The sequence below is a fragment of the Eleutherodactylus coqui genome, chromosome 5 (genome assembly GCF_035609145.1).
Source record: "Eleutherodactylus coqui strain aEleCoq1 chromosome 5, aEleCoq1.hap1, whole genome shotgun sequence".
NCBI classification, from domain to species: domain Eukaryota; kingdom Metazoa; phylum Chordata; class Amphibia; order Anura; family Eleutherodactylidae; genus Eleutherodactylus; species Eleutherodactylus coqui.
In genome coordinates this window covers 227,944,382-227,971,005 of record NC_089841.1, presented here as the reverse complement: position 1 = coordinate 227,971,005, position 26,624 = coordinate 227,944,382, and the positions used below count along the sequence as shown (strand labels likewise).

Sequence of the window (26,624 nt, the reverse complement as noted above, 5' to 3'; positions counted from 1 at the left end):
TTAAATGTGCTGAATGTAATACCGGCTTCATTCTCAGCCTCCCTCCAGCTTCAGTATTCATCCTCTCACTTGCTAAGTACCAGTAATTATAGAGGGGGACGGCTTCAAAGAAAGAAGAGGGCACTAATTAAACAAATATTGTTTTTCAGGGAAAATGAGAACAGGCTAATTCTAAGAACCTAGTAAGACAATGTGACGTTCCTTTCATACCTGATGGTAAGGTGATATTCCTTCCAGTACTAATATCATTTAGATGGAGACCAACCCCCGGCTTCATAGGATTCTGTGCACTGACTTTACAGCTCAGTGCACTTTATTTACAAGCCAATCAGGATATATCAAGTTATTTATGGCTCTATAAAATGAAAATTTCAGGTTTTTTTCCTTAATACATTGATTGACATGCAGCTTAGTCTGGAAGCGGTGGAGGAAAGGGTATTATATTACCTATTCTTATAAGTGATACTCTACAGAATAAAAATCATGTCCTTATGGTAATAAATAGGTAAATACTATTGAGATAACTACCATGTACCTGAGAATACTGATTATCTCACTGAATATTATCTAACACACATAAATATTTCCCTGACACACCGCAGCGATCATGGGGATCATTATAGGATTCATTATGCTGGCATGGGGAAAATTGTGGAAACAAAAGATATCATTTCTACAGGTGCCAAGGTGGATTTGACAGTAACTAACCGATCCCAGTAGGCGTATAGAGATGGATTTTACTGTAACTAACTGATACAAGTTGTATAGAGATGGATTTGACCGATCCCAGTAGGCGTATAGAGTGGAATTCGATGGTAACTAACTGATTCCAGTATGCGCATAAAGATGGATTTGACAGTAACTAACTGATCCAAGTTGTATACAGATATATTTGACGGTAACTAACCAATCCCAGTGGGTGTATAGAGATAGATTTCACTGTAACTAACAGATCCAAGTTGTATAGAGATGGATTTGACGGTAACTGACCGATCCCAGTAAGTGTATAGAGATGGATTTGACGGTAACTAACCGATCTCAGTAGGTGTATAAAGTTGAATTTGATGGTAACTAACTGATTCCAGTAAGTGTATAGAGATGGATTTCAATGTAACTAACCAATCCCATTAGGTATATAGAAATGGATTTGACGGTAACTAACCAGTCCAGTAAGTGTATAGAGATGGATTTGATGGTACCTAACCAATCCCAGTAAGTGTATAAAATGGATTTGATATTAACTAACCAATCCCAGTAGTTGTATAGAGATGGATTTCATTGTAACTAACTGATCCAAGTTCTATAGACATAGATTTGACAGTAACTAACCGGTCCAGCAAATGTATAGAGATGGATTTGACGGTAATTAACCGATCCCAGTAGGCGTATAGAGTTGAATTTGATGGTAACTAACTGATTCCAGTATGTGCATAAAGATGGATTTGACAGTAACTAACCGATCCCAGTAGGTGTATAGAGATGGATTTCAATGTAACTAACCAATCCCATAAGGTATATAGAGATGGATTTCATTGTAACTAACTGATCCAAGTTGTATAGAGATGGATTTGACAGTAACTAACCGATCCCAGTAGGTGCATAGAGATGGATTTCACTGTAACTAAATGATCCATGTTGTATAAAGATGGATTTGACGGTAACTAACCGGTTCCACTAAGTGTATAGAAATGGATTTCAATGTAACTAACCAATCCCATTATGTATATAGAGATGGATTTGACGGTAACTAACCGGTCCAGTAAGTGTATAGAGATGGATTTGATGGTACCTAACCAATCCCAGTAAGTGTATAAAGATGGATTTGATGTTAACTAACTGATCCCAGTACGTGTATAGAGATGGATTTTATTAGAACTAACTGATCCCAGTAAGTGTATAGAGATGGTTTTCATGGTAACTAACCGATCCCAGTAAGTGTATAGAGATGGATTTGACAGTAACTAACCGATCCCAGTAGGCATATAGAGTTGAATTTGATGGAAACTAACCGATCCCAGTAAGTGTATAGAGATGGTTTTCATTTTAACTAACCAATCCCAGTAGGTGTATAGAGATGGTTTTCATTGTAACTAACCAATCCCAGTAGGTGCATAGAGATGAATTTGATCGTAACTAACCGATCTCAGTAGGTGTAAGGAGATGGTTTTTATTGTAACTAACCGATCCCAGTCGGCGAATAGAGATGGATCTTACTGTAACTAACCAATCCCAGTAGGTGCATAGAGATGGATTTAATGGTAACTAACTGATCCCAGTAGCTGTATATAGATGGACTTCATGGTAACTAACCGATCCCAGTAGTTGTAAGGAGATGGATTTCATGGTAACCGATATCCATAGGTATGTAGAGTTGCAATAGGGCACTTGAATCTTTGTGCCTTACCGTAATGTACTCCTGCATGGCTCCAATTGTATACAGAGGTTTTTAGTATTTTTATTTAATTCTGTGCAAACATGCTTGCGGCATCTTCCATCTAATGCCATATTACAGCATATTACACGGATATTCATCTCTAGAACCAATGTTTGTGAAGGTAAATATCTCCAACACTGGTCCTCTGCCATATGCATGAGTACGTACAGTAGGTGTGACGTAAATTTTGGCTCATACCTGCTCTCAGCTGATAGTCTGAATGAACTTCCTATCACCACACGATATTGTGTCGAAGTAAGGTAACACCTTATTTAGACAAAAATATAAATCTATTTGATTATTTGCATCTCTTGAATTGATTCAAGAGCCAGAAAAGGATACAATTTTACATATTGATTGGTTTCCCTAATTCCAGCACTAATTTATTTATCTAAACAGCAAGTCCTATGTTACCACAGTAGTCTATGATATCTAATTGTACTTGTTGAATCTAATCTCCCACAAATCAACTCACCGCTGATTGCCTCATTTATATTAAGAACTATTGTTTCAAATCAGCATAAGGTTAAATTAGAAGAAAGGTCATCTATTTCTATATTCAGATGTTTTTTTCCAGTCTTTCAAAAATAGATGATGACAACAGGAAAAACTAGGCAACAAAACTTTTCACCAAAAATTCAAATAATGGACATTTTGTTTAAAATGAACCACCCGAAAATTGCTTAATAGAACATACAGTAGAACCACGTAACCAACACTTTTGGAATCCAGTTTAACAAAGATGGCCGAATAAGCTATGAGATCCAATACAAACCCTCAGAAATCTGAATTTCAAATTTCCCACCAGTTCCCATCAGTAGACATGTTGGTTTATGACAGCTTGCAGTCTAGGTTCTGGTCATACTAGCATCATAGCTTCAGTTTATAGCCAAGCCCCGACTGCTTTGTTAGCTCAAGTTTCAAACAGCTAATTCTGATTTTAAGGATGCCCATTGGTGTGTAGTATTTTTGATGGCCATAAGACTGCTGTAACCTGTGCTATTCTTGCTGCAAATAATGTCAGACCACCAGGCAAACCCCATTAATGCAAGTGTGAAGATGGCTTTCTGACATTGTTTCGCCAAATATAGTAAGATATGTAATTCCTCACAACTTTACAGGATATCAGAAAGTTATTTTCAGTGGCTAAAAGGGAGGTTTCAAATAATATGTTGGTGAATTGCTATTTCTATATATTTGGTAAACCACGTCCCTTTAATTACAGGGTATATAGTTGAGTTGAAAGGAGTTATAATTCTTAATATGAGGGGGCACCAAGAAAAAGAAATAGGAACCTTCTTCTGGTGCAGGAGTGGGGCGTTACTAGTCTAGACTTCTGTTGCTAGATGACTGTCTACAGCAGGGGTCCCCAACTCCAGTCCTCAGGGACCACCAACAGGTCATGTTTTCAGGATATCCTATGGTAAGAACACCTGTGGCAATGTCTGAAGCACTGACAATAATTACATCACCTGTGTAATACAGAGGAAATACTGAAAACCTGACCTGTTGGCGGTTGCAGAGGACTGGAGTTGGGGAGCACTCGTCTACAGAACCCTTCTGAGGCGGTACATCAGCTGATGTTGTTGGGGAAGGTTGCGTTACGCTCTGCTTTGTGGGGCATTACTAGTTCGTGCTTCTGTTGCTACATGAATATCTGCAGAATGCTCCTGAGGTGGTATGCCAGCCAACATTGTTGTGGAAGGTTGCATTCGGGTCCAGTTTTGTTTTTGTTTTTTCAACAAGCTTTTCAGTTTTTCACCTATTGTGTGATGGTTGTTTCATACAAACAACATGAAGCTGTAAACTTTTTATCCTTTACCACTGCTTAAAGCACTGGTAAAAAAAAGTTGTACGGTGCGAGTTCGGGTGAATACAGAAGGTGCACCAAGGGTGTAATGCTGTCTTTCAGCAAAAATTGCCAACACTCAGTACCATGTCGGCAATTGCGTTGTCATGATGGAAGAACCAGTCACCTGTTTGTCTACACAGCGCTTAGGATTAATCAATTTTTGCCAGAAAATGTCGCGATACCCTTGGGCCTGCCTACGTACTCACCTGATCTCACTCCGTGTGACTTTGAGCAGTGGAATAGGAAACAATTTTACAGCTGCATGTAGTTCGTATAAATCAGTCATTAGAGATGAGCGAGCATACTCGCTAAGGGCAATTGCTCGAGCGAGCATTGCCCTTAGCGAGTAGCTGCCCGCTCGAGACAAAAGGTTCGGGTGCTGGTGCGGGGGAGCGGTGAGTTGCGGCAGTCAGCAGGGTGGACCGGGGGGGGGGGAGAGAGGGAGAGAGAGATCTCCCCTCCGCTCCTCCCCACTCTCCCCCGCAGCTCTCTGCCCGCTGCCAGCACCCGAACCTTTTCTCTCGAGCGGGCAGGTACTTGCTAAGGGCAATGCTCGCTCGAGCAATTGCCCTTAGCGAGTATGCTCGCTCATCACGATCAGTCATCAAAAAATAGGCAAAAAAACTGAAAAACTTGTTGAAAAAAAATAAATAAAAAAACTAGAACCAAAAACAACCTTGGCTGGTGTACTGCCTCAAGAGCATTCTACATACATTCATCTAGCAACAGAAGCCCGTCTAGTAACACCTCATCCACCAGAAGAAGATTCCTGTTTCTTTTGGGTTCCCCCCTCATATATTGGTAAGTAATATGCTTACAGTCAGTCCAGTACTAAGGAATGGAAAGATTTGTAAGAAGGCCCCCCAACTATGATGCTTTATTCATAGTACTGGGCTCCCTATATGGAGAGGAGAGGTCTTATGGGCACCCTAAAGCTCCCAGGCCCTGTGTGCAACCGCATTACCTGCATCCCCTATAGTTACACCAGTGCTCCAAAGTGCTTTTCAGCTGAGCGTTGCTGTCATGTTTGATCTAGACTGAATGCTAAACACCGCTGAGATCGGTTTGAAGCAAGACCTCCTACTTAGGCATTCTTAACCTCAGAATCAATCAGCCTTAAAAATATGTTCTTGTTGACTTGAGAACATTGAAGAACCTGCAAAGTATGGTATTTGGTACAAGTCAAGAAAGCTGCACTTGTATCATTCACATGCAGAGAAAAGCTACCATACTTCATTGTGCATTGCACCTTGCTGTTTCAAATCACATTTACTCTCCTATAAAGAATTACAGTGTACAGGGACATAGTGACTGAAACTAAGGCACAGCTCGAAAATCATAGGTATCCAAGCAGAGGATAGTCTGACCCCAAAACAAGAGCACAAATTACTTGTGGTTTCTGCTAGATGTCTGCTATCTATTCCTTACAAAATGCATGGGCACTCCAATCTGTACATTACTGAGAAATGTGGCTGATAGGATTATCTAACAGAGTTTGCAAAATGCATCAGGGAACATGAAAGAGAATTTTCAAAATAAGTGTTGCCCTTTTCCTTTCTTGATAGCGTCAGTAGGAAAAACAACACTGTACTCATAAAATGCACTAGGGAATTTTATGCTGCCTACTTCAGTTCCTTTTGAAGTTTTCTTCTTAAGGAGAATCTTATAAGACAAGCTCAAGACTTCACTTTTTCTTTAGAAAATATCTCAGTTCAGAAAAATAAATAGCTTATTTCTTACCTTGTACCCTCTACGTATATTACCCTTTCTATATTCATACAATGTACATTAAAGGGAAATTCCACATAGAATATGCCTTTAAATAGAGTCAGGGCATCTTCCTTTTGGGCATCTATGAGTGAGATAAGACGATGCAGGATAGGGAAAGGATGGATGCACATGCCATGCTGTATGCCAATAGCACATATCACCTCTAACGGAGCCCTCAAGACCAGTCAGATGAGCCATGAGTGATCAAATGATACCAAATGGAATGGTTCAAATGAATTTCTGCTTCAAGCAAGTCTACTAGAACTCAAAACATCTACAATCCAGTCCTATTTACTCCCACTTTTAGGGGCTGTTCAGTGAATCAAATTGCATCAACTAGGTGGTATTTACTAGAGAGACTGTCACCATCTTTTTGCATTTCCCTGAGGGCAGCATATGGTAGAGATAGTCACATTGGTTACAGTGATTTGTCTGATGTGTGGATCTGTGCAGTATTTTGGGAGAAACTTTTTATCGGCATTTTATTAGTAGCTATGCATACGTAGATGACTACTTCCTGGCTATTCATGAGCAGCAGGCTAGTACCCCCCCAGCCCAGCCTTCCTGCCACTGATCTGCCTATTACTTTGCATAGTGAGAAAGCTGCCAATCATTGGCTGGAAGGCAGGGTGGGAGTGGCAAGCTGAAGCTCATGGATATGCAGGACTAGTTCTGTGTCTGGCTGCTACTAATAAAATGCAAGTTTCTCCCAAACTACTGCACAGATCAACACAGACATTTCACCTTAATCAGTGGGACAGGAACTACCTTATGCTGCTCTCATTGAGGGCTCCAAAAACAAGGTGATCCCTTTTATATGATCTGATAATTTACCAGATTACTTTAACTTTAAGGTCCAATGTCAACGGGCGGATTTTCACTGCAGAATTCATGGCCAGGCACCTGCCGGGAATTCACAGCAATGTCTGTCCAAGACATGCTATGTTAAAAGCTTCTTCCCTCCCCACAGGTGGAAATCAACTGCGGGGGAGAATCACAGCGTGTTCTATTTTGTGCGGAAAATCGCACAGACGGCTTCCATTGCAGTCAATGGAAGCTGTTCGTCCCGCAGAACTTCCACAGTGAGCACAGCTAAGGTATCGCAGGAATTTGTGTCATAGTCCAGTTTCGATGCGTCATGTCCTGCACTGCGCATGCGTACAAGCTCCCTAGCTGAGACACTCACAGCAGATCCGGACAGGTAAGTATGGGTCTCTTGGGGCCTAAATGCCATAACATTCTCCACTTTCTCCATAAAGGAATGCATGTGGGTGTGTGTGTGGGTGTGTGTGTGTGTGAGGGGGGGTGTGTGTGTGTGAGGGGGGGTGGATGTTGGGGGTGGCATTTGTATCCATGTATTAAAAAAACAAACCAAAAAAAAACCCCCAAACGTGCACATTTATCGATATTGATATTGCCTGCATTCTGGGATTCAGGGGTGCCGATTACAAGGCACCCGTGTGAAGTAAGTGGTCACCTTTTTTTTCTGCAATAACTTTATATTATTCGATCCTCACCATATCGGCACTGGAGCGCTGGTAATTTTTGTTTTACTTTGCTGTTACCTATTTTCATTCTGTGGCTGTAATCTTTTACTCCTGGAATTTACCATGACGCTCTCCTAAGGATGCCTTAACTGACCAGTGCTTATTGTCGGATCCCAGTGAAAGATCCAGTTAGCTATTGAAGTTATACGCCACCTTGGATTGTGACGTTCCGATGCCTCATATGATGGCCCGGTGACGTCGGGTGAGTTCTTTTCAGTTTCTCCACCCCTCTATCTCTAATACTTTTCACCCTCTGGGGCGCGATCCACGTTTCACTGTCTTTTCATGTACTAAAAAGTGAAATTGGAAGTTTACTTCCACTATGCGACCCAGCAATAATGTAACCACCAGAAGCTGGCTGTTACAGCAAAGCTGCAGGGTCCTAGCAGACCCTGAGCAGCTCTGCAAGTGACTGATGTCACTAAAGGGGGATATTTTTCCCTATAACTGGGGCTCCTGTGCATGCCCCAACTATAGTGTAAAAGTGTGGGAATGCTCCCCAAGAGGTCTTCTATGACTGCATGGGGGACATAGATAGTAAAAAAAATTGTTACAAAAATAGGTAAAAATAAATAAAATGAAAAAAAAAATTTATAAAAAGAAAATGACCCACCGCCGATGCCAACCAAACAGTCGCCATATTCACCCTGTAATCCAAAAGTATACAAATTATATATCAAAATGTCCGAAACAAAATGAGGAAACAATTCCTGTACTTTATTTTAGCGTAAATATACTAATTAAAAAAAAACACAACTATAATTTTTTTAAAATAATTTTTTAAGCATTTTACCTCTAATAAAACTAAAAAAATAGAAAAAAAGTTAGTGAAAAAAGATTTAAAAAAAAAAAAGCAGAAAAACACAGCAATAATAATTTTGGTAGCTGAAGGAAAATAAATAGGGCAATAAAACCACCATATGGGTAAAATGACTAAAAAGTGCCTAGTCCTTTAGGACTAAAACAGCCTGGTTCTTAAGAGGTAAAGTAACGGGCTTTATATCTGCCCTTTTCCCTTTATCAGCTATAGTACAGCACTCATGTGAAAAAATATGAAGGAGTGTATGCACAAAGCCTTTTATGCCAGTTTCTAGTGTAAAATTGCACATTTTGCTGAAGTGGGGATTTGTACAAAACCTTATGACTTTTAGGCTTTTTGTGCCAGCCTCAACACTTTTGAAAAGTGGGTAGAGTTTATTGGAGGAGGCATGACTGTCCTGGATCGACTGAGTTATGTATAATTTATGCCAGAAATGTACACTAGGTCTGACCTGGCATACATTTCCATGTAGGTGCCCAAAGATGCTAAGGAGCACCTATTACATGGAGAGGCATTGAGCACCAAAGGAAATTACGGTATATCGATCCTGATATAAGAAATGCAGAGTTTAGTAAGTTTCCCCCATAGTGTTAAAAAACATCCCACATGCTATAAGGGATTATGCATTTACATTAACAAACCCTGTACAATAAAGAAGTAAAAAACTACATAAAGAAGTCTGTCTAAATTAGGAGATATAAAACAGATAAAAAAAATTACCCTATTACCCTTAAACCAATGACAAAGTTATTTTTCATCATATATGCATGTGTTTTAAAAACACTATATTAGTAAAAGAAAAAAAAAACTATGAGTCTAGACATTGCCCAGGCGTGAAATCCAGATCATATGTACAACGCAAACATTCTGATGTGAATTAATGATCTCAAGAGATGAAAGGTGACTGGTGCTGACCCGTACAGGAGTTTTTAAATAAGTTTAGTTTAAGGGCTTTAAAGAAATTTAAGAAAGAAATCATAGAAGTATGAAGACACAAAAGAGGATGAAGAAAACCCTCTTTGGACAGATCATGCAGTTTTCCTGCAGGTCCATAAAGAGCAGCATTTGACATTGACATTCTCAGATATTCAAAATATTCAAGATGTTTGAAATTGGAAAAACCACACTTCAATCATAGAGTAATGTAAAATGGGTTTATTAATGACCTATGACAGTAAGGTGCAGGACTAATATTCTTTTGTAGCATCTAGGGAATATATGAAGCTTTGGAAGCTGTAGCTGGAAGACTAAGTAAAATTAGTGCAGTTACTGTGGACTTGGTGCTTCACTGGTTTGACCTAAAAAACACGGCTACAAAGAAAGGCAAACTTTCTGACAGTGAGGATGATCAATGACTGGAACAGGTTGCCACAGGAGGTGGCGAGTCCTTTTTCAATGGACATTTTCAAACAGGGGATGAACAGGCATCCGTCTGGGATGTTTAGTGACCCTGCATTGATCAAGGGGCTGGACTCGATGACTCTGGAAGTCCCTTAAAAAATAATAAAAAAATTGCAGTCTCTAACAGAAAAATAAAAAGAATGTGATTTTCGATGATGCTGATTATTATAGAAAGGTGCACAGATATTCAAGTATTTTTGGAAAGCTATAAACCTTTTACCAACTTTTGAATCAGCCAATAAAAATACCTGCTGGGGAAAGGAATAACGATATTGTAATTAGTTCACTTGTTTGCTTTGACGGTATCCTAAGTCTGTGTTTGGATTGGATTTGGAGTGTTGATTACTGGCCCTTTAGGGCTGTGGCGAGTAGTGGAGCTGTGCCATCTGGCCAGCCTTAAGATTTCGCGAGATTGGGAGGAAGCAGATATAAGCAGATATTGCCCCAGTTTGTGAGTTGTGATTGGTGACATAGTAGAGAGTATGGTATAGACAGGAGTGCTAGTCTTCTGGGTGCTAGAGAAATACACTGAAGAGCCTACATGACAAAGCTATGCTAATACAAGAGTGCAGGAGAAATAACTGACATCCTGCTAGTTAACTACGTTGAGAAAAGGGACCGGATGGAAGGAATTATTCCACCAGATTACCAGGTCCTTACAGTTCTGCTGCCTCACAAGCTACTACTTGTCGTCTATCTTTCCATTCATAAACTATTGGACAAATCTACTTACAAACTTAGAAAATAAAAGTGTTCGTCAAATTACGCTTTACGTTAGTGTTGAGAAACTTTTTAGCCACAGAAGTTGATTTTATTGTAGATTTAGGCAGTTCTGATAGTTCGGTAATTCTTCAAAGACAAAGTATCATCTATATTTTTTTATTTTGCTAATTAAAATCAGATTTAGATTTTTTAAATTCTATTTCCTGTCCATGGCTAAGAGGGTTGCCATCTTGTTTAGAAATATGCTTGAAAGCAACTACATGGGCCATAGACACAATGGACAAGACTAGAGTTGAGCGAACGTACTCTTCCGAGCTCGATGCTCGTTTGAGTATTAGCATACTCGATGGTGCTCGCTACTCGAGCGAGCATCACGCTCTGTTCGATCCCGCCCCAGTTTTGGCCCCTCCCCACTGCACACATCAACAGACATTTGTGGCTGGCTTGGCGAGCGAGTGAGAACACAGGGAAAAAAAAAAGGGTCGGCAACTGGCAGGTCCCATACAAAAATGCTCGAGTCTTCCATTGAAGTCAATGGGGTTCGTTACTCGAATTCAGCTCTCAAATTTTATGAAAAGCTCGATTCAAATAACAAGGACCCGAGCATTTTGGTGCTCGCTCATCTTTAGACAAGACCCAAGTCACCATCAGAATCCCCCAATGCAACAGACCATCAAAACTGGGTTGATCCACCTCAGTTGTCCAGCACAAAAAGACATGATTTCAGCATCTCTATGCGGTATCTCTTATTGTGGTAGGAAAACGTATATAGACAACGCAACATTTCAGCCCATAGGGGCCTTTGTGTGCCGGGCTCTTGCTGTCCAGTTGGCTTGGTTGTAGAACGCCGATGCAACGAGGGACCTGTAGCACCATTGTTAGTACGGTGGGGGGTTAAGGAGACAGCAGTAGCTTTATTATTTAATGATAGGTAGTAACTAGTGATTACTAAGGACACTGGAGTTGTGCCAGCCGTCTAAGATGATGTAATACTAGGAACGGAAATGTGCAGTGGCACTTTTGGAACGCTGATAACAGGGTGGATCTTCAAGACATCAGCCCCTTCGTTCTTACAGAAGCCTGGTTTGTAGGTTTATGTATTAAAGGGGTTGTCTCGCGAAATCAAGTGGGGTTATACACTTCTGTATGGCCATAGTAATGCACTTTGTAATGTACATTGTGCATTAAATATGAGCCATACAGAAGTTATTCACTTACCTGCTCCGTTGCTAGCGTCCACGTCTCCATGGATCCGTCTAAAATCGCCGGCGGCTTGCTTTTTTAGACGCGCTTGCGCAGTCCGTTCTTCTGCTCTGAGCACGAGCCGCTTCAGCGTGCTCGCCGCTACAGCTCTTCTGCGCATGTGCAGACGAGCTGTAACTTCTCGGGAGCGCGCTGGAGCGGCCATTCTGCTACCATTCTCTGTTAGAGAATGGTGCAGAAACTTGAGCAGCCCAGCCGAGAAGCCCAGCCCAGCAGCCCAGCCGAGAAGCCCAGCCGAGAAGCCCAGCCCAGCAGCCCAGCCCAGCCCTGCCGTGAAGCCGCCCATGTAAGTGAGGGGTCGGGGGTGATGTGTGCGCTGGGGGGCCTGCCGCCGGGCCCCGGAGCCTTCGTCTGCCGCCGGGCCCCGGAGCCTTCGTCTGCCGCCGGGCCCCGGAGCCTTCGTCTGTTGTCAGGGGCCTAGCGCGGGGGAGCCGGGGCCTAGCGCGGGGGAGCCGGGGCCTAGCGCGGGGGAGCCGGGGCCTAGCGCGGGGGAGCCGGGGCCTAGCGCGGGGGAGGCGGGTCCTAGCGTCGGTTACCTGCTGCCTGGCGGTGGGTGACTGTGGCCCAAGAGCGTGTGCCGTGGTCGGCGGCCGCGGTGGGTCCGGTTGGCGGCTGCGGGGCGTCTGGTTGTCAGGGAGACACAGCTGGTAGCGTCTCGGGAGCGCGCACGTCAGGCTACAGCAAGCGACGGGAAAAGAGCCGGCGGCCATCTTTGGGAAACTTTTTATAAGTTGCTGAAACGCTGGGACTCTAAGTAGAAACCGGCTAGAAAAGTCATTTACACGGGTGCTTAGTAATGTATGCTTAATAAGGGGGACTGGGCAAAAAAAAATTTTCACTGCTTCCTCGAGACAACCCCTTTAATGATGATGCTTAAGCAGTGATCAGTAGTAACTTACCATAGGCGATATTCTGACAATTGATTGGTGTTTATCCAGTGATGTAGCTTGGGGTTTGTGTAAACTGTCTGTCTTTTGGGATATGTTATGCTTGATGAAGACCCCTATAGGCTAAAACATTGCAATGTTTATATACAGTGGGTGGACAAATATATGTAACAGCGTATGAAATGCATGGGATTTTAATCATTAGCACTGAGCTGCCCTTTTGACCCCTGCTTGGCTGAGAGCTTTCCTGGCAAATTTGTGTTTACTTCATCCTCTTGCCCTGCTCTGGGTGGTTTTGAGAACCACCTGTTAACAGCAGCTGATTAGCTCAAACCCCTGACCAATAATAGCTTGTTGCTCGGGTAGATGTCATATTACCTCCACTTAAAATAAGTCTTTTGAAATATGATTTATAATCCCATGTAATTTAAGGCATGCATTTCCTACGGCGTTTCCATATTTTTGTTCACCCCCTATATAAGGTCCGGACATAATAAAAGATACCACATGGTGGTATCTTTTTTTATTTTTACAATGGACAGGATGTGGCTCATTCTTATATGGGAGAGTTTTCTAGGCATGTTACGTGACATGTACAGAAGTCTTTGTGCAAGGAGGGGAGGAGGTGAGCTGTGACCATCACCCATTGTGAATGGTGTATCCTGTGTTATCTATATATAGGTGTTAACTTTCATTGTAATCCTGTCTATAATGATAATAAGATGACTGATGTTCTGTGATTGGTTGCTATGGGCAACTAAAACAGCTTTGCTTTTAGAGTGCTTCATAAATCTCCCTGATTATAATTTTTTTCCTTCTGTAAATGATAATCTGAATTCTCCTGCAGTTTTTTCATGGCTGATTATCACAATGCTAGTGAAGAAGCAAAATTTCAAAACTCAGGCCACTTAAAAGCCACTTAGGCCTCTTTCAGATGGGTGTATATTTGCCTGTGTTGAGAGGACCATATATTTGGCTCGTGTTGAGGGGACCATAATGTGCACCTAATATAAATGCATAGGGTTAATCACATGACTGTATATTTTTCAGAAGCGCAGCATGATCTATTTTTTGTGTATTTGCCTCTGTAGTGGCCCAGTACATACTTTCCTGGCCCCCTCCATAATGTCATACATGTGGTATCTTGTGTTGATGCACTATGCAAAATGTCCTGTCATTCTGTTGGGTATATTGCACAGCTGCAGTGCGCGATGGGTTAATGTCTGCAAAATATGAGCTGTCTGCCTGTGAATGTATCAATTCTATCCAGTCACGTGATGTGAGAGAAGGTATAAATATAAGTGCATGAGAGCGGTAAAAGGGTAGTCGTCTTCCATCTGAGTGCCACCTTAAAACACAGAGGTACACGGGGCACCTTCAGCCCTCATAGAATGGTAGAGTGGGGAGGGACCTCCAGGGTCATCTGGTCCAACCCCCTGCTGAGTGCAGGATTTACTAAATCATCCCAGACAGATATTTGTCCAGCCTTTATTTGAACACTTCCATTGAAGGAGAACTCACCACCTCCCATGGTAACCTGTTCCACTCATTGATCACCCTCAGTGACAAAGTTTTTTCTAATATCTAATCTGTGCCTCCTCCCTTTCAGTTTCATCCCATTCCTTCTAGCCTTTCCTTGTGTAGATGAGAATAGGGCTGATCCCTCTGCACTGTGACAGCCCTTCAGATATTTGTAGACAGCTATTAAGTCTCCTATCTCATGTGTTGAAAATGGAAGAAGAGGTGAGGTATCCAAAGTGCAAGGATCTGCATGGATTGTAAATGAGCCCCAAAGAGAGAGAGTGAGCAGAGAGTCAGTCTGTCAAGGCCTAGTGCAGAGGTACGCAATAGTCTGTTTTGCACACCCGTGCATCCTGAAGTCTGGGACCGCCGGTGGAGGTACTTGCCTGACCAAGAGTCTGGAGTGTTCCTACGCCTTTTCTCCTCTGGAGTGTTCCCCATCCAGGAGCGGTGCCTGACAGATAACTTAGACTGCAGGACCAGTATCATCCTGTGTTTCCCCCCTGACCTCAAATCTTCTGTCTTGCCTACACTATTGTGTCTTTTAAATTCATTCCTTGCATTGCTGAAGTTTTTCAGTAAAGTTATTTCCAGGCCCTGAACGTTCCCCCAAGGACCTGAGGTACTTAAACTGTCTGTGGCTCATTTATTTTTCCCCGCCGATGTTCAGGCTAGGGAGTACCGGAACGGTGGCGTCACCCGTGACAAATCCCTCTAGACCAATTATCCTGTTTATTGGGCATCCCCATGCCGGGGGTGTCCGGAGGAGGCCCAGCACTGCCCTGGGCTTGGCTATGGGTGTCCCTCCAGGAAGGCGCATGGTAAGTGCCATCGCGACAAGCCAGTATCTTGCCCTCCCAGCTCCTGAGCGTAGGTCATTTGTCCAGGGTTACCCTACGGGATGCTGCACCTCCGTATTATACTCTTTTCGGCAAATACAAATCAGTGTTTGTCCATTAAAAAATAATAAAAAATACAGATAAAAAATGACATCTTAATGACATACAGATGGAATGTATTTTGAAACATGTCAGTAATACGGATCCGTGTTTCATATGCTCAGCTGAAAACAGCCGCAGGTGTATTTTGTTAATTTTCCATTATTATATTTGTAACCATCACCAGGAGTGCAACGCAAAGAAAAGAAAGAAAAAAAAACACTATCTTGGAAAGATTTGCGCCTTTGCCGTGCTTCTAACCTATTCTGGGCTTTGACTTGCAAGTACTGAAGCAAAATTCTGATCAAAATACTGGTAGGTGAAAGTGGTAGAGATGAGCGAGCACCAAAATGCTCGGGTGCTCGTTACTCGAGTCGAACTTTCAGTGATGCTCGAGAGTTCGTTTCGAGTAACGAACCCCATTGAAGTCAATGGGTGACTCAATCATTTTTGTATATCGCCGATGCTCGCTAAGGTTTTCATTTGTGAAAACCTGGGAAATTCAAGAAAGTGATGGGAACGACACAGAAACGGATAGGGCAGGCGAGGGGCTACATGTTGGGCTGCATCTCAAGTTCCCAGGTCACACTATTAAGCCACAATAGTGGCAAGAGTGAGACACCCCCCCCCCCCCCCGCACTGTCAGCATAAAGATCGTTCTCCTCTGCCACAGCTGTAACAGCTGTGGCAGAGAAGAACGATGTTAGCCCATTGAATTCAATGGAGCCGGCAATACAGCAGGTTCCACTGAAAGCAATGGGCTGCCGGCGATCGCAGGATGAATTGTCGGGAAGGGCTTAAATATATAAGCCCTTCCCTGCAATTCATCCAGAAATGTGTAGAAATAAAAAATATATATATACTCACCTGGTCCCGGCAGACGGAGTTCAGCGCGGCCGGCGGCAGTCCTCCTGAACTGCTCTGGTCAGGCTGTGACCAATTAGAGGCAGCTCATTCAGCAGGTGGGGATTTTAAATCCCCGGCTGCTGAATACTACTCACAGCTGTTCAGAGCAGTTCAGGAGGACTGCCGCAGGCCGCGCTGAACTCCGTCTGCCGGGACCAGGTAAGTATATATATATTTTTTTTATTTTTACACATTTCTGGATGAATTGCAGGGAAGGGCTTATATATTTAAGCCCTTCCCGACAATTCATCCCGCGATCGCTGGCTGCCCATTGCTTTCAATGGAGTCGGCTGTATCGCCGGCTCCAATGAATTCAATGCTAAGTGCTCGATTAATCGAGACGAGTACCGCGTGTTGCTCGTCTCGAGTAACGAGCATCTCGAGCACCCTAATACTCGAACGAGCATCAAGCTTGGACGAGTATGCTCGCTCATCCCTAGAAAGTGGTCTTAGGGTGGTTTCACACCTGTGCCCAGGGTTCCGCTTTCCTGCTCCGTTTGGGGAGCATGAAAGAGGAATCCCCAGGGCCAAGCGGCTCCTTCTCAGGACAGAACCCAACAGCACCAAATGGACCTTATTATCCACTCCTTCTGGGAATGCTGGTGTTTGGAGTCCTGCATGCTTTCTTGTTTTTGAAGTGGTCAATACAGGCTACAGTCTAGTATCACTTCCAACATACCCTGTGGTACCTGGAACAAGAAGCTGGAGGATTTCATTAAAATCTGCATTAATTGACATCACTGGAGTGGACACATTGATTCCAAGATCAAGCACTTTGTTCCATGTCTCCTTGGATCAACAGGGAAGGTTTGGATTCACTTAGAGGTGAGCGAGCACCAAAATGCTCGGGTCCTCGTTATTCGAGTCAAGCTTTTCGTAAAATTCGAGAGCTCTATTCAAGTAATGAACCCCATTGACTTCAATGGAAGACTCGAGCATTTTTGTATGGGACCCGCCGGTTGCCAAGCTTATTTTTTTTTCCTGTGTTAGTTCTCTCTCTTTTCCACCAAGACAGCCACAAACTACCGTTGACGGGCGCAGCAGGGAGGGGTCAAAAATGACACATCAGCGGCGTGGAGGGGCCAAAACTGGGGCGAGGTCGAACACGGCGTGATGCTCACTTAAGTAGCGAGCACCATAGAGTACGCTAATACTCGAACGAGCATCAAGCTCGGAAGAGGACATTCGCTCAACTCTAGATTCACTATAGACGCTCCATCCAAGGTAGTGATTGATGTTCATCACTATTTTTGTTTGTATTGTATGGACCCTCTGAGTGTGGGAGTTTTTCTTTATCTATATTTTTAGTCTACAAACGGACCCCATTGACTATAATGGGTTCTGTTTGGTTTTCGCCCAGCTGCATGGCTTTCAGATGGAAGAAAAAGTGCTGCATGCAGTGCTTTTTCTTCTGGAATTTTGAGCCGGTTCTGTAAAGGAACCTCCAACCAGAGGTTCCAACACAGATGTGAAACCACCCTAAGGCTTCCTTCACATGAGCATCATATTGATGCACAGCAGGTTCGTCAGGAAACAAAAAATTGCATCTAAAACAACCTATGGTTTCCTATGGGGTCTTTCAAACTATTTTTTGACGCGCCAAAAAAACCTCACGTGTCAAAAGATTTTTTGATCCTGAGATTTCTCTTCGTCAAAAGATAGGACTTGTCCTATCTTTTGATACAACAATAGCGGCGTCTCTACAGGCTCCTATGAGAGACCATGCAAGACGACCGGCAAAGGGAGGGAGAGGGAGTTCAAACACTGTGGGAATAAAGGAAATCTCCATGGAGATGAAGGGAGTCCCCACATGGATTCCCCTCATTGTTCTGGTGGCCAAGGGATTTCGGGGCTGCAGCATCAGTGCACTGCAAGACACTGCAATCAGCCGGGTAAACTTGAGAAAAATAGTTGCGGCCAAGCTATCTTTCATTCACCCGATTTAGCACCCAGATAGCCGCGATTTCTTAGCGTGGCTATCAGAGGTTTGCGTAAAAGGACCGTAAAAATGTTCTCTAAACATGAATACATCCAGGCTTAGTAAACGTACATATTCACAAGTATTTTTTCATATTTAGGAAAAAAAACGTCTTTAGTAATTTGGCCCAAGAGCTTCATGATTTTATGGTAACTATACTTTATAGTAGCCCGCGCCCCGAGGTAAATGAAACCTAGTTTTGAAGCACCTCTGTCTTTATTGCAAACTCATAAAAGGCATGTATTTTATGCGGCAAACAACAAGATTGCATAATGTAGGCTAATTATAATATATAATTATATGTACCAGTTCTAATTACCAGTTACAAACTTGGCTAAAATTCATTTGAGGCTGATGCGCATTAATACAGCATTTTTCTTCATGGCGTTATTATAGATTTAATATCTATACCGCTCAGAGGTTAATTACTACACACTTTAGGAATGAAGACATTTGGGTGCTTTAAGCGTGCGCACCGAACGCCATCCATCCGATACAGTAATTATGGGGTATTACTTCGTAACCAGAGGTAGTTTAGAAGGGCAGGAAGACTTTTACATAATTTAGTCCATTGCAGGTGGCTTCCAATTCTTCTTTATAGTGTATTACATTCCGGATGAAAATCTGCCATCTAGAAACACCGGTTCCAGCGCCTTTACAACGCCTCCCCGAGCGATCAGCTCTAGTAGTTCGGCACGGGCTGTTAAATTTGACTGATTGTACAGTTTTATTCATTACGTTTAGAATAATTTACAGAAGGCAACACAAACCATTGATCTGTAAATGCCAAGGCTGCTTTGTTTGACAGATCCGGATTTTAATGTTGGTCCGATGTATTATGTATAGAGCGGAAGATTTAAATACCAGGGTTGTGTTATCAAAGGTCGTCATCACTTCCTACCTTTGGCCTAATAATTGGTCTACTAGTGGCTTAAGAGCTTATCTGAAGCAGCATGAAATTTACGGCTCCTTCATACCGGCATTTTTGCACACACAAAATTTACATGCGCCATACACAGAGTATAGAAACCACTGATTTCAGTGGATTCCCTCTCATTCTGTACTTTTGCATTCTATTTTCACGTGCGCAAAAATATATAAGACATGCTTTATTTTTGTGCCTTGTGCATTTTAGGCCCCATAGCAAACTTGTAGAGCCCATGAGCGGGCAAAACGATAGAGAACCCGTATTGCGGCCCCCCGTGAAATCTCCAGGCTCTCGGCCGTGTTTGGTAGCCAGCAGTAGGGAGATTTTAAATTACTCTGGCAATCTGCCGCTTTTGCGCAGGCATTCGCCATTTTTGAGCCGTCCATATGAAACAAACTTTTCTGGGTTTTTTTTTTTTTTTTTTTTACTTTAAATGATCGCTGTTATCCATTGGATAATGGTGATCATGTGACTGGTAACTACATACAGCGGCCCCCGGGGATATCTCTCTGTTCCTGGCTACACCTGCTAGCCCTACTGTGGATGCGCCCGACATATGATGTTTGGTGCGCATGTGCAGAAAATCACATCAGGTCCTGGAAGACCAGAACGCCGCGGGGTATCGCAGAGGATGGGCGTGAGTATTTTCACCTCCCCTCATACATCCGGTCCATGAGGGAAGGTGAAACTTTATTTAACTTTTTTGAACTTTTCCATGATCACAGTTATCCAATGGATAGCGGTGATCACAGGCCCGATCACCGTGGTCACCGGTGACTTCTCCTGCTCCTGGCTACCTTCAGTAGCCAGGAGATTTCAAATCCCCCACACTAATCTCCTTTTCTGCGCATGCGTCACCATTTTTCCTTAGGCGCGCGCATTCCCAGAAGACGGCCGAAGGTCTTTTTCAGACCAGATCATCGTGGATGGGGGTGAGTAGTTTCAGCTGCCTTCATGGATCTGCTCCATGAGGGAAGCTGGAACTAACTTTTTTCACATTTTGTTTAGTTTCATGCAATCGGCGCTATGCACTGGATAGCGCCGATCGCATGCCCAGAGGACGGATTTCTCACCCCCCCCCCCGTGACAGCTCCAGGATGTCGGTTACCTCTTGCAGCCAGCAGCATGGAGCTGTCACGTCTACAGCCTACATGGATTTAATCTTCAGAGGAAGCATGTTTTTACGGCCCTGAGGATCAAAGCCCACTTAGCTAGGATGTAAAAAGGCAATGGGGCGGTCACTAAGGGGTTAAGGCATAAAGAGAACTTATGAGGAGATTCATGCTGCTCAAAGAATGATAGGCATCTTCAGTACATAGTAACATAGTATACAAAACCGAAAAACGACATATGTTCATCCAGTTGAGCATATTAAGCCCGTCCACAATGTTGATCCAGAGAAAGGCAAACAACCCTAAGGAGGTAGAAGACAATTTTCTCCATTTAAAGAGCAAAAATTTCTTCCTGACTCCAATTTGGCAATCGGGATAATTCCCGGATCACTGACCCTTCTGAAGTAATCAATGGTTAAAGCATGTAATATTGTATGCATCGCTCAATAAAGCCGTCCAGAGACCCCTTTTACTTTTTTTAAAATCAAATTACAAACAGCTCTGCTATTAATTCAATATTGCGGTATTTTAGGAAAAGTCTAGGGACACATTTATCTAAGACCAGCGTTTTATATACCAGTCTAAGATAAATGGATTAACATGTGTGAAAGGTAACTAGGAGGTACAAAACTCTGTTTGCACTTGTCATGGCGAGGACCAGCTGTGAACTGCCCGTTGAAATCTAAAAATCAAATCAATATAAGTCATGCATGGTTTGTGTGTTATTGGCTTAGCTACTTTGTGTTTGTCTATAATGGTGCCTTATATAACAAACATACCACATTTTATTAGTAAGTAATGCAGAAATCCAGATAATTCAAAAATGTTTCACTTACTTCTTCTTGCAACTGTATGTGGAACCAATTCCATAAGTACATACATTGGATAAACAGATGGAGCTAAACCTCCCCTAAAGGCTCCTTCACACGAGGAGCTAAACCTCTCCTAAAGGCTCCTTCACACGAGGAGCTAAACCTCTCCTAAAGGCTCCTTCACACGAGGAGCTAAACCTCTCCTAAAGGCTCCTTCACACGAGGAGCTAAACCTCTCCTAAAGGCTCCTTCACACGAGGAGCTAAACCTCTCCTAAAGGCTCCTTCACACGAGGAGCTAAACCTCTCCTAAAGGCTCCTTCACACGAGGAGCTAAACCTCTCCTAAAGGCTCCTTCACACGAGGAGCTAAACCTCTCCTAAAGGCTCCTTCACACGAGGAGCTAAACCTCTCCTAAAGGCTCCTTCACACGAGGAGCTAAACCTCTCCTAAAGGCTCCTTCACACGAGGAGCTAAACCTCTCCTAAAGGCTCCTTCACACGAGGAGCTAAACCTCTCCTAAAGGCTCCTTCACACGAGGAGCTAAACCTCTCCTAAAGGCTCCTTCACACGAGGAGCTAAACCTCTCCTAAAGGCCCCTTCACACGAGGAGCTAAACCTCTCCTAAAGGCCCCTTCACACGAGGAGCTAAACCTCTCCTAAAGGCTCCTTCACACGAGGAGCTAAACCTCTCCTAAAGGCTCCTTCACACGAGGAGCTAAAGCTCTCCTAAAGGCTCCTTCCCACGAGGAGCTAAACCTCTCCTAAAGGCTCCTTCACACGAGGAGCTAAACCTCCCCTAAAGACTCCTTCACACGAGGAGCTAAACCTCCCCTGAAGGCTCCTTCACACGAGGAGTTAAACCTTCCCCTAAAGGCTCCTTCACACGAGGAGCTAAACCTCCCCTAAAGGCTCCTTCACACGAGGAGCTAAACCTCTCCTAAAGGCTCCTTCACACGAGCATATGCACAAAAACACTCATCGAAGCGCGACGTATCAGGTTGGAGAAGTACAATTTTGCGTATGTCTGCACATATTAGGCTGAGGTCACACAGGACTTATTTTCGGCGGAAATCTCACTGTTTGGCCGCAGCGAAAAATCGTGAGATTTCCTCCGGAAAAGTGCTGCTTCAAAACCTGCGGCCAACGTCCCCATAGAGGAGAGCGTGGCCGCATCGGAAAAAAAAAAAAAAAGAATCCACATGCTGCGGTCATCGAATCCGTGCAGAAATGCCTGCTTCTGCCGGCTTTGCCGTCCCGTGTGGACGAGATTTCTGAAAAATCTCGTTTACATGGCTGGCTAATCAGGGGATTAGCAGCCGCTTTCCGCGGCATATCCGCCCTGTGTGAACGCAGCCTATTTACTGTACTTTTGCACACGCAGGGCTAGTTCACATGCGCGACACACTCTTTTCATGGAAAAATAGGCTAATTAGCCTAATGAGGTCCAGATGTGTTCTATGAGGCCTTTGCTGTACCAAAAGCAGGGATATAGAGAAGGTCCTGCCTCTTTCTGCGCACGTTCATGTGAGCGAACCCATTGGAACTAATAGGTTCTATTGTCTGTGTTTTGCGCTTGCACAAAGACCTATGCAGACATGGCCGTATGAGGAAGCCCTAAGGGCACTCTTATACGAGGGTAAAGATGCAGCAGAAACACGCAGTGTTTAGCGCCCATTGATTTCAATGGGTTCATTCTCAGTTTAAAAAAAAAAAAGACATGCTCTATTTTGGCACACTTTAATAGTACCATTGGAATCTATGGGGATGCGCACACGATCCCCGTGAATAGCGTAATGAACTGTGCAATTTTGCAGGGAAATCGCTAAAGACTAACTAGGCTGCACAGCTCTAAAAATATTAATGACCTATCCTTGGCATAGGCGACTCATTTTATCGGCAGAGATCTGCTACTCAGGACCTCTGTCAATTGGCTGTCTGTTGAGCTGTCAGTGTACAGAGCAGCAAGCAGACAGCTCTGTCCATTGTGTTGTGGCCTAGCATGGTATTGCAGGGAATGGACTGTCAGCTCTCGGCTTTGTACACCTTGACAAAGACTCCATGAACAACTGATTGGCAGGGGTCCCAAGCGGTAGACTCCTGTTGATCTGCTATTGATGACCTATTCTATGGATAAGTCATCAATGTATAGTAAGATTACTAAGGGGGTTTTCCAATATATAAATACATTGGTGGCAGTGGGGAGATGACAAAATAATATATATATATATATATTCATTATTATCTTGCATGCAATGGTAATGAGATTATTACTGAGCAGTTTTCTGTACATAACAGGGAGTATTAGCCTACTATAGTATTATTTTAAAGAGATTAAATATGTGTATATATATATATATATATATATATATATATATATATATATTTTATGACGAAGTGAGCAAAAACCTTTAACCTAAAAACGTGATTTATAAAAATAGGTCATCATTTTCCAAATACACATTCCCTTTTTTCTTTGACAATAGTATTTGGAGCATCTGTTATTTTGTGATGTCACCCTGACATCAGCAAATGACATCACTAGTTCTAGCCTGGGAGCCTCAGTGACAACAGTATGTGCTGTATACATGAGGGGGATGATCTCCCACAGAAGGAGGAGAATGGATTATCAGCAACACTAAAAGTTAGGTTCCTGGACGCCTACAGCTTGCAGCAACATAATTTTTTAGGCCAATGAAAAAGCTTTACAACACCACCTAAATGCAGCATAACTAGCACATACATGCCATAACTGCAGCACAAGTAGCACATACAGTTATTGGCTTGCTTCTCCTCCTCCTCCGTCACACACATCCCTGCTGTGTAATACACTTGGCGACTATTGCATACATGTGCACATTGCATCAGAGGTCTACAGCAGGATGAATGTGTAATTCACACACAATAGTTGCAATATCAGTTGTTCATGAACGCCACTAAAAGAAATCCCAGGAGGGGAATGAATTGCTCAGGCATTTGTAATGAGCACCAGGGTTCAACGCTGTCATACGTTGCAGTGATACCGCTTTACTGTTACTGATTGTGCCTTAATAGCTTATTATAATAGCAGGTGACACAATGTCCATTTAAGAGAGTCCAATTACGGCACAAGGGCGACTTCACACGGACGTATGCATTTTTGTGCATGCTCACTGCAACGTATTTGCGCTACGCATGAGGCTTTTGTCGCGCGTATTTTACTGTACTTTTTGTGCACCACCACGCCTTGATTTAAAAGGCTATTTAGCCTAATGAGGTCCGAATTTATTTTTATTTTTCACGGATTTGCGCTATATTACCGGCATTTGCATATTGCAAGCGCATTTATGCCACTCCCATAGACTTCTATGGGAATGCTTGGTGGAAAAAAAAAAAAAAAAAAAGCAGTCCCTATTTTTTTTTGCACATGCGAAAAATATACACGCAAAAACGGATAATGTGTACGATGCCCATTGATATCAATGATTTCTATTCTCTGTATACTGTGCATGCAAATACGTCCGAGCGAAGCTGTCTTAAATATCCAATAATGGGTCCATACATAATATATACATAAACAAACAACAGGTAAGTAGATGGAGAGAATTAAAAAAAAAAAAAATTATATATATATATATATATATACACATATACATACACACACACACACACACACACATATACACACTCGACAATACAAGGCCCCATGTGCGCACTTGTATAGGAAGAAAATATGGCCAAACTTCTACAGCAACCATAAAAATCTACAGTATATATAGTGAACTGCATATATTCTTCACAATATATATCAGCACTTCCCTATTCCCAGACATGAGTGTACAGTATGTAGGATCACAGTCACTGCATATATTTAACTTCCACTATAGAGAATAAGCTCATTTTCTATTAAAGCTTCCCCAGCTTTTGATTCTCCATAGCAAACACATGCAATGCCTCCCATCTTGCCAATGCTACATTCTACATGTGTATACTCCTACTACAGAAGCTAGAATTTCCACTCTACTTGTGGACAGAGAGAAAATTACAATTTCTAAAATGTCAATTACCGTGATGCACAAAAAGTAGAACCCACATGTGACACTCTTAAAAAGCAGAATATTGGAAAAGCACAATGCAAATCTCACTCCATTCATTCTGCTCTCTTCCTCCCATAGAACTGGCTGAGCATTCATCCTATCATTAATTCCTCCTAGCCCAGTGTAACAGTCTATAGAAGGGAGAGAAAGCGCCTTGCTACAATGTCTCGAAATGAAAGGAGAAAAAAACAGCCTGAGATGGCAAAAGATCTCCGCTAGCTTCTATGTCAACAGAAACAGGAGGGCATATATGAAGAAAATATGAAAATCCCTTACCAATCATTGATCTCTTCCTGGCTGTGCTCATGTTGCAATGTGCATAGCAGTTAGTGACTGCCTGTCTGTCTCTAAAAGCCTCACATCTGAAGAGGAAGACACAAACATTCCCTTTGCTGTTCATTTAACCTTGCACAGACAGCAGCCTTTCATAGGAACAGCTAAGAGCAGTTTAGGATCTGGGCTCCTCAAGAGGTCCTCTGTGTGTGACGGCAAGGCCAAGTCATTGATGGGGACCACTGATGGATCATCCTCAGCGTCTTCGCGTAGTAACCTAAAAAACTCCAGAGGTAAAGAACACCCCTGATGCCAGGCAACCGGATTGTTCATAGTAACAATAGTTCTCCTATGGGGCTGCTCAGCACAATCAGGTGGTCCTTCTGTCTATTTCCTACATTTGGGCACTACCTCATTCATTTAATTAACCCCCTGAGATCCAGCTAGGGAACTGCTCTGATTATACAGTAATGGGTCCATCAGGTACAATTAGATTCCAGGAGAAACACCACAGTTTGCATGAAAACTCTTACAGTAAACAATTCCTGGTCCTCTTTATCCCAGGAGGGTCCGATTGTAATTAACCCTTAGAGGACGAGTCTATTAGATGCGCTCTAATCATTTCTCGCACCTCGAATTATGTTTCATAACATTGCGCTAAATGGATATTGTTGTATGAGGATGCTTAAATTAATTACAGTCCTTCCAAAATGATTCCCTTTTACAATACGGTGTGTCATTCTCAGTAGATAGAGCTGTGGTGCATCTGCATAATTCACAAACTGATGTTCGTCACTGTGCGTTTCTCTTTTTATTTGCTAGTTGTGCTGCAGTAATAATAATGTGTTTATTGAAAAAATAAGAAAATGGATGATGGATGGATACAAGATTAAAATATAGATATGGGATAGACAGACAGATAGCTATAAATGGGATGGATACATAGAGATGGATAGATAGGGGATGGATAGATACATATATATAAATATGATACACAGATAGATGTGTGATAAATATAAATGGGATACTGTGTTTCCATGAAAATAAGACAGTGTCTTCCATTAATTTTTGCTCCAAAATATTTCTTTTTTACATGTATAGCTGCCTGGACACTATTTAAAAATCATGCTAGGGCTTATTTTGAGGGTGGGTCCTATTTTCAGGGAAACCAGGTAGATCGATATGTGGGATAGACAGATACATAGATAAAAATGGGATAGATAGATGCATAGATAGATGCATAGATAGATGCATAGATAGATATGGGATAGATAGATAGATAGATATGGGATAGATAGATATGGGATAGATAGATATGGGATAGATAGATATGGGATAGATAGATAGATAGATAGATAGATAGATAGATAGATAGATAGATAGA

At 42.6% G+C, this 26,624-nt stretch overlaps 1 protein-coding gene across 2 annotated transcripts in view; it reads right to left on the bottom strand.

Annotated features, from left to right (window-relative positions):
* The window catches only part of LINGO2 (leucine rich repeat and Ig domain containing 2), a 411,926-nt gene that overhangs the window by 231,393 nt on the left and 153,909 nt on the right, over positions 1-26,624 (bottom strand). The window contains exon 1 of one of the 2 annotated variants that reach the window (XM_066604291.1): positions 25,244-25,383. The exons of the other annotated variant lie outside the window; for it this stretch is intronic. The gene's annotated coding sequence lies outside the window, so the exon portion shown is untranslated. Of the gene's footprint in view, positions 1-25,243; positions 25,384-26,624 lie in introns of those variants that run through there. 2 annotated transcript variants of the gene reach the window in all.